This window comes from Arachis hypogaea, chromosome 16 (assembly GCF_003086295.3).
Source record: "Arachis hypogaea cultivar Tifrunner chromosome 16, arahy.Tifrunner.gnm2.J5K5, whole genome shotgun sequence".
Lineage (NCBI taxonomy): Eukaryota > Viridiplantae > Streptophyta > Magnoliopsida > Fabales > Fabaceae > Arachis > Arachis hypogaea.
This window is the reverse complement of record NC_092051.1, coordinates 49157700-49164718: the sequence shown is the minus strand read 5'-3', so window position 1 is coordinate 49164718 and position 7019 is coordinate 49157700.

Below are 7019 nucleotides of genomic sequence, written 5' to 3'. Positions count from 1 at the left end.
AGCAGGAGTCTGAATCCTTACTATTCAGCTGGAGCAATCTTTTTCCAGCTAATTTGGCATTCAAAGTTCAGGAATCTGGTTGCCCAGTAGGCTTTGTGCTCCAGTTCCAATGGGCAGATGACAGGCCTTACCATACACAAGCTGGTATGGAGAGGTCCCTATAGGAGTCTTGAATGCTATTCTGTAAGCCCACAAAGCATCATCCAAGCTTCTTCCCAATCCTTTATACGGGTACTTACAGTCTATTCCAGGATTCTTTTTAGTTCTCTGTTAGAGACTTCAGCTTGCCCATTTGTCTGTGGATGATATGGAGTTGCCACCTTGTGGCTAATTCCATACCGGACCATGGCCAGAGTAAAGCTGTTTGTTGCAGAAGTGGGTGCCCCCGTCACTGATTAGTACTCTAGGGACACCAAACCTGCTGAAGATATGTTTCTGGAGGAACTTCAGCACTGTCTAGTATCATTAGTGGGTGTGGCAATGGCCTCTACCCATTTGGATACATAGTCCACTGCAACCAGAATATAAGTTTGAGTATGATGGTGGGAAAGCCCCATGAAGTCAATACCCCATACATCAAACAACTCAATCTCTAAGATTCCTTGTTGAGGCATGGCGTAACCATGAGGCAGATTACCAGCTCTCTGGCAACTGTCACAGTTACGTACAAACTCTCGGGAATCTCTATAAAGGGTAGGCCAGTAGAAGCCACGTTGGAGGACCTTGGTGGCTGTTCGCTCACCTCCGAAGTGGCCTCCATATTGTGACCCATGGCAATGCTATAAGATCTTCTGTACTTATTCTCTAGGCACACACCTTCGGATTATTCCGTCTGCACATCTCTTAAAGAGATAGGATTCATCCCACAAGTAGTACTTTGCATCAGTAATTAATTTTTTCTTTTGTTGCCTACTGTACTCCTTGGGTATGAACCTTGCAGCTTTATAGTTTGCAATGTCTGCAAACCATGGTATTTCCTGAATGGCGAACAAATGCTCATCCGGAGAGGTTTCAGAGATCTTAATAGAGGGAAAGGACGCCCCTTCTACTGGCTCTATCCGGGATAGATGATCAGTGATGAGCGGATATTTTATACGCTTTTTGGGGTTAATTTCATATAGTTTTGAGTATGTTTTAGTTAGTTTTTAGTCTATTTTCATTAGTTTTTAGGAAAAATTCATATTTCTGGACTTTACTATGAGTTGTGTGTTTTTCTGTAATTTCAGGTACTTTTCTGACTGAAATTGAAGGAGCTGAGCAAAAACCTGATTAAGGCTGAAAAAGGACTGCTGATGCTGTTGGATTCTAACCTCCCTGCACTCAAAGTGGATTTTCTAGAGCTACAGAACTTGAAATGGCATGCTTCCAATTGCGTTGGAAAGTAGACATCCAGGGCTTTCCAGCAATATATAATAGTTCATACTTTGCACAAGGATAGACGACGTAAACTGGCGTTAAACTCCAGTTCTCTGCCCAATTCTGGCGTCCAGCGCCAGAAAAGGATCAAAAGCTGGAGTTGAACGCCCAAACTGGCATAAAAACTGGCGTTCAACTCCACAAATGGCCTCTGCACGTGAATTACTTAAGTCTCAGCCCAGCACACACCAAGTGGGCCCCAGAAGTGGATCTCTGCATCATCCATCATAGTTTACTCATTTTTTGTAAACCTAGGCTACTAGTTTAGTATTTAAACAACTTTTAGAGACTTACTTTGGATCTCATGACATTTTAGATCTGAACTTTGTACTCTTTGACGGCATGAGTCTCTAAACTCCATTGTTGGGGGTGAGGAACACTGCTGTGTCTCGATGAATTAATGCAAGTATTTCTGTTTTCTATTCAAACACGCTTGTTCCTATCTAAGATGTTCATTCGCGCTTAACTGTGATGAAGGTGATGATCCGTGACACTCATCACCATTCTCAACCCATGAACGTGTGCCTGACAACCACCTCCGTTCTATATCAGATGAATGAGTATCTCTTAGATCTCTTAATCAGAATCTCCGTGGTATAAGCTAGAATTGATGGCGCATTCATGAGAATCCAGAAAGTCTAAACCTTGTCTGTGGTATTCCGAGTAGGATTCAAGGATTGAATGACTGTGACGAGCTTCAAACTCCTGAAGGCTGGGCGTTAGTGACAAACGCAAAGGAATCAAGGGATTCTATTCCAACCGGTGATTAGCCGTGCTGTGACAGAGCGCGTGAGCGTAGTTTTCACTGGAAGGATGGAAGGTAGCCATTGACAACGGTGATCCACCAACACACAGCTTGCCATAGGAGGATGTGCGTGCGTGAACAAGAAGACAGGGGATAGCAGAGATTCAAAAGACAAAGCATCTCCAAAACTCCAACATATTCTCCATTACTGCATAACAAGTAACCTTTAATCCATGCTCTCTTGTTTATTTGCAATTCAACTGATAAACATAATTGACTTCCTGACTAAGATTTACAAGATAACCATAGATTGCTTCAAACCAACAATCTCCGTGGGATTCGACCCTTACTCACGTGAGGTATTACTTGGACGACCCAGTGCACTTGCTGGTTAGTGGTACGAGTTGTGAAAAGTGTGATTCACAATTCGTGCACCAAGTTTTTGGCGCCGTTGCCGGGGATTGTTCGTGTTTGAACAACTGACGGATTATTTTGATGCTTAGATTCGGAAAATTTTTCTTTTTGGTTTAGAGTCTCTTATTATTGTTCTTGGTTAAAAATATCCTTCTTTAAAACAAGTGTTACATTTACTGCCCAATTGGCTAGAGCGTTAGTCTAAGCCCGTGGCAGTTTGGTACACTCTTTTTAAAATCTTTTTCAAAAATAATATTTTCTCTATTAAATTTTGTGCCAAACTTTAAGTTTGGTGTTTTCCTGTTGATTTCCCTTGATTTTCGAAAATTTTGGTTTGGTTTTCTAAAAATTTTAAGTTTGGTGTTCCTTCTTCATGTTCTTGTGTTCTTGTGAGTCTTCAAAGTATTCTTGAGTTTTTCTAGTGTCTTGATCTTAAAATTTTTAAGTTTGGTGTTCCTTAGTGTTTTCCCTCCAAAATTTTCGAAAATAAGGAACATTAGATCTAAAAATTTTAAATCTTGTGCTATCTTATTGTTTTTCTCTTTCCTTTTAAAAATCAAAAATATCTTTTCTCTCTATTTTAAAAGCAAATTTTCAAAATCTATTTCTAAAATTCAGATTTTTATTTTAAAATTTAAAACCTTTTTCAAAAAAATCATCATATCTTTTTCAAAATTTCCTAACCACTTTCTCTTTCCTCACTTTTTCGAAAATCTTTTACTCATTTTTTATTTATTTTATTTTGATTTATTTTATTTTCGAAATAAATTAATAAATAAATAAATAAAAATATTCTTTCTATTTTACATCATCTCCCTTTCTCCATCATGGACCTAAGCGGAAATGAACAGTCCAGGAGGACTCTGGGGTCATATTCTAACCCCTCTACTGCTTCATATGGGAGTAGTATCTGCATACCCTCCATTGGAGTCAGTAGCTTTGAGTTGAATCCTCAGCTCATTATCATGGTGCAGCAAAGCTGCCAGTATTCTGGTCTTCCACAGGAAGAACCTACAGAGTTTCTGGCACAATTTTTACAAATTGCTGACACAGTACATGATAAGGAAATAGATCAGGATGTCTACGGACTATTACTGTTTCCATTTGCTGTAAAAGATCAAGCTAAGAGGTGGTTAAATAACCAACCTAAGGCCAGCATAAAGACATGGAAACAGCTGACAGAAAAATTCCTGAATCAATATTTCCCTCCAAAAAGGATGACACAGCTAAGGCTGGACATCCAAGGCTTTAAACAAGGAGATAATGAATCTCTTTATGATGCCTGGGAGAGATACAGAGAGACGCTACGAAAATGCCCCTCTGAAATGTTTTCCTAGTGGGTTCAGTTAGACATCTTCTACTATGGGCTTGCAGAAGGAGCTCATATGTCTCTAGATCACTCAGCTGGTGGATCTATCCACATGAGAAAGACAATTGAAGAGGCTCAAGAGCTCATTGATACAGTTGCGAGGAATCAGCATCTGTACCTAAGCAGCAACCCTTCCATGAATGAAGAGGTTAAAATAGTAACTGCTGAACTCAGTCCTGTGAAACAAGCTGCTGAATTTAATCAGCAATTGGACTTTCTAACAAAGCAGCTAGCCGAATTTAAAGACAGGTTACAAGAGACAAGGATGGCTAATATACATATGGACGAACAGTTTAAGCAAACAAAGCAGCAGCTGTCAAGGTAAATAGCAGAAGAATGCCAAGCAGTTCAACTAAGAAGTGGGAAAACACTGAATATCCCACCTCAAGGCAGCAAAAAGCTAAGAAATGAGCAAACCACCCAAAATTCACCTGAGGACAGTAAGAGCCCAGGGAAAAACAATTCTGGCGCTAAAACGCCAGAAAATTGGTGGAAGGCTGGCGCTGAACGCCCAGACCATGGCCAAAACTGGCGTTCAACGCCAGAAACAAGGCAGGACTGGCGTTCAACGCCAGAAATGGGCAAGGATCTGGCGTTGAACGCCCAAAATGGGCAAGATCTGGCGCTGAACGCCCAAAATGGGCACAATTCTGGCGTTCAGACGCCAGGAGCAGACAAAGATCTGGCGTCCAGTTTCACTCCAGCTTCTAACTCTAGCACTCAACTGCCAGTGAGGGATCAGACACACACAAATGGTGATGACAACTTCTCTAAAATGGCTTCTTCAACCACTTCTGTAGGCAATAAACCTGCAGCAACTAAGGTTGAAGAATATAAAGCCAAGATACCTTATCCTCAAAAACTCCGGAAAGAGGAGCAGGATAAGTAATTTGCTCGCTTTGCAGATTATCTCAGGACTCTTGAAATAAAGATTCCATTTGCAGAAGCACTTGAGCAAATACCTTCTTATGCCAACTTCATGAAAGAGATCTTGAGTCACAAGAAGGATTGGAGAGAAACAGAAAGAGTTCTCCTCACCGAAGAATGCAGTGCAGTCATTCTGAAAAGCTTTCCTGAAAAGCTTAAAGACCCGGGGAGTTTTCTGATACCGTGCGTATTAGAAGGTAATTGCACCAAGACAGATTTATGCGATCTTGGGGCAAGCATCAACCTAATACCTGCATCCACTATCAGAAAGCTTGGCTTAACTGAAGAAGTTAAACCAACCCGGATCTGTCTCCAACTTGCTGATGGTTCTACTAAATACCCATCAGGCGTGATTGAAGACATGATTGTCAGAGTTGGGCCATTCGCCTTTCCCACTGACTTTGTTGTGCTGGAAATGGAGGAGCACAAGAGTGCTACTCTCATTCTAGGAAGACCCTTCCTAGCAACTGGACGATCCCTAATTGACGTCCAACAGGGGGAAATAACCCTGAGAGTCAATGATGATGAGTTTAAGTTGAATGCTGTCAAAGCCATGCAGCATCCAGACACATCAACAGACTGCATGAAAGTTGATCTTATTGACTATTTGGTAGCAGAGATCAACATGGCTGAGAGTTTTGAATCAGAGTTGGAAAACATCTTTAAAGATGTTCAGCCTGATTTAGAAGATTCAGAGGACATGAAAGAGCCTCTGAAATTTCTTCTGGAAGAGGAAAAACCTCCTAAACCCGAGATCAAGCCATTACCACCATCCTTGAAATATGCGTTTCTGGGAGAAGGTGACACTTTTCCAGTGATCATAAGCTCTACTTTAAATTCACAGCAAGAGGAGGCACTTATTCAAGTGCTAAGGACACACAAGACAGCTCTTGGGTGGTCCATAGGCGACCTTAAGGGCATAAGCCTAGCTAGATGCATGCACAAACTTTTATTGGAGGATAATGCCAAACCAGTGGTTCAACCACAGAGGCGGCTAAATCCAGCCATGAAAGAAGTGGTGCAGAAAGAGGTCACCAAATTACTGGAGGCTGGGATTATTTATCCTATTTCTGATAGCCCCTGGGTGAGCCCTGTTCAAGTCGTCCCAAAAAAGGGAGGCATGACAGTGATTCATAATGAAAAAAATGAACTGGTTCCTACAAGAACAGTTACAGGGTGGCGCATGTGTATTGACTACAGAAGGCTCAATACAGCCACCAGAAAGGATCATTTTCCTTTACCATTCATAGACCAGATGCTAGAAAGACTAGCAGGTCATGATTATTACTACTTTTTGGATGGCTACTCAGGCTATAACCAGATTGCAGTGGATCCCCAGGATCAAGAGAAAACAGCATTCACATGTCCATCCGGAGTGTTTGCTTATAGAAGGATGCCATTTGGGCTATGTAATGCGCCTGCAACCTTCCAGAGATGCATGCTCTCTATTTTCTCTGATATGGTGGAAAAATTTCTGGAAGTCTTCATGGATGACTTCTCAGTATATGGAGACTCATTCAACTCCTGTCTTGATCACCTGAAACTTGTTCTGAAAAGATGCCAAGAGACCAACCTAGTTTTAAACTGGGAAAAGTGTCACTTCATGTGGACTGAAGGAATTGTTCTTGGGCATAAAATCTCAAACAAGGGAATAGAGGTAGATCAAGCAAAAATAGAAGTAATTGAAAAATTACCACCACCTGCCAATGTTAAGACAATCAGAAGCTTTCTGGGGCATGCAGGATTCTATAGGAGGTTTATAAAGGATTTTTCAAAAATCGCAAAACCTCTAAGCAATCTGCTAGCTGCTGACACACCATTTGTGTTTGACACAGAGTGCGTGCAGGCGTTTGAAACGCTGAAAGCTAAGTTGGTCACAGCACCAGTCATCTCTGCACCAGACTGGACATTACCATTTGAGCTAATGTGTGATGCCAGTGATCATGCCATTGGTGCAGTATTGGGACAGAGGCACGACAAGCTTCTGCATGTCATTTATTATGCCAGTCGCGTTCTAAATGATGCCCAGAAAAATTACACAACCACAGAAAAAGAACTACTTACAGTGGTTTACGCCATTGACAAGTTCAGATCATACTTAGTAGGATCAAAAGTGATTGTGTATACTGACCATGCTGCTCTTAAATA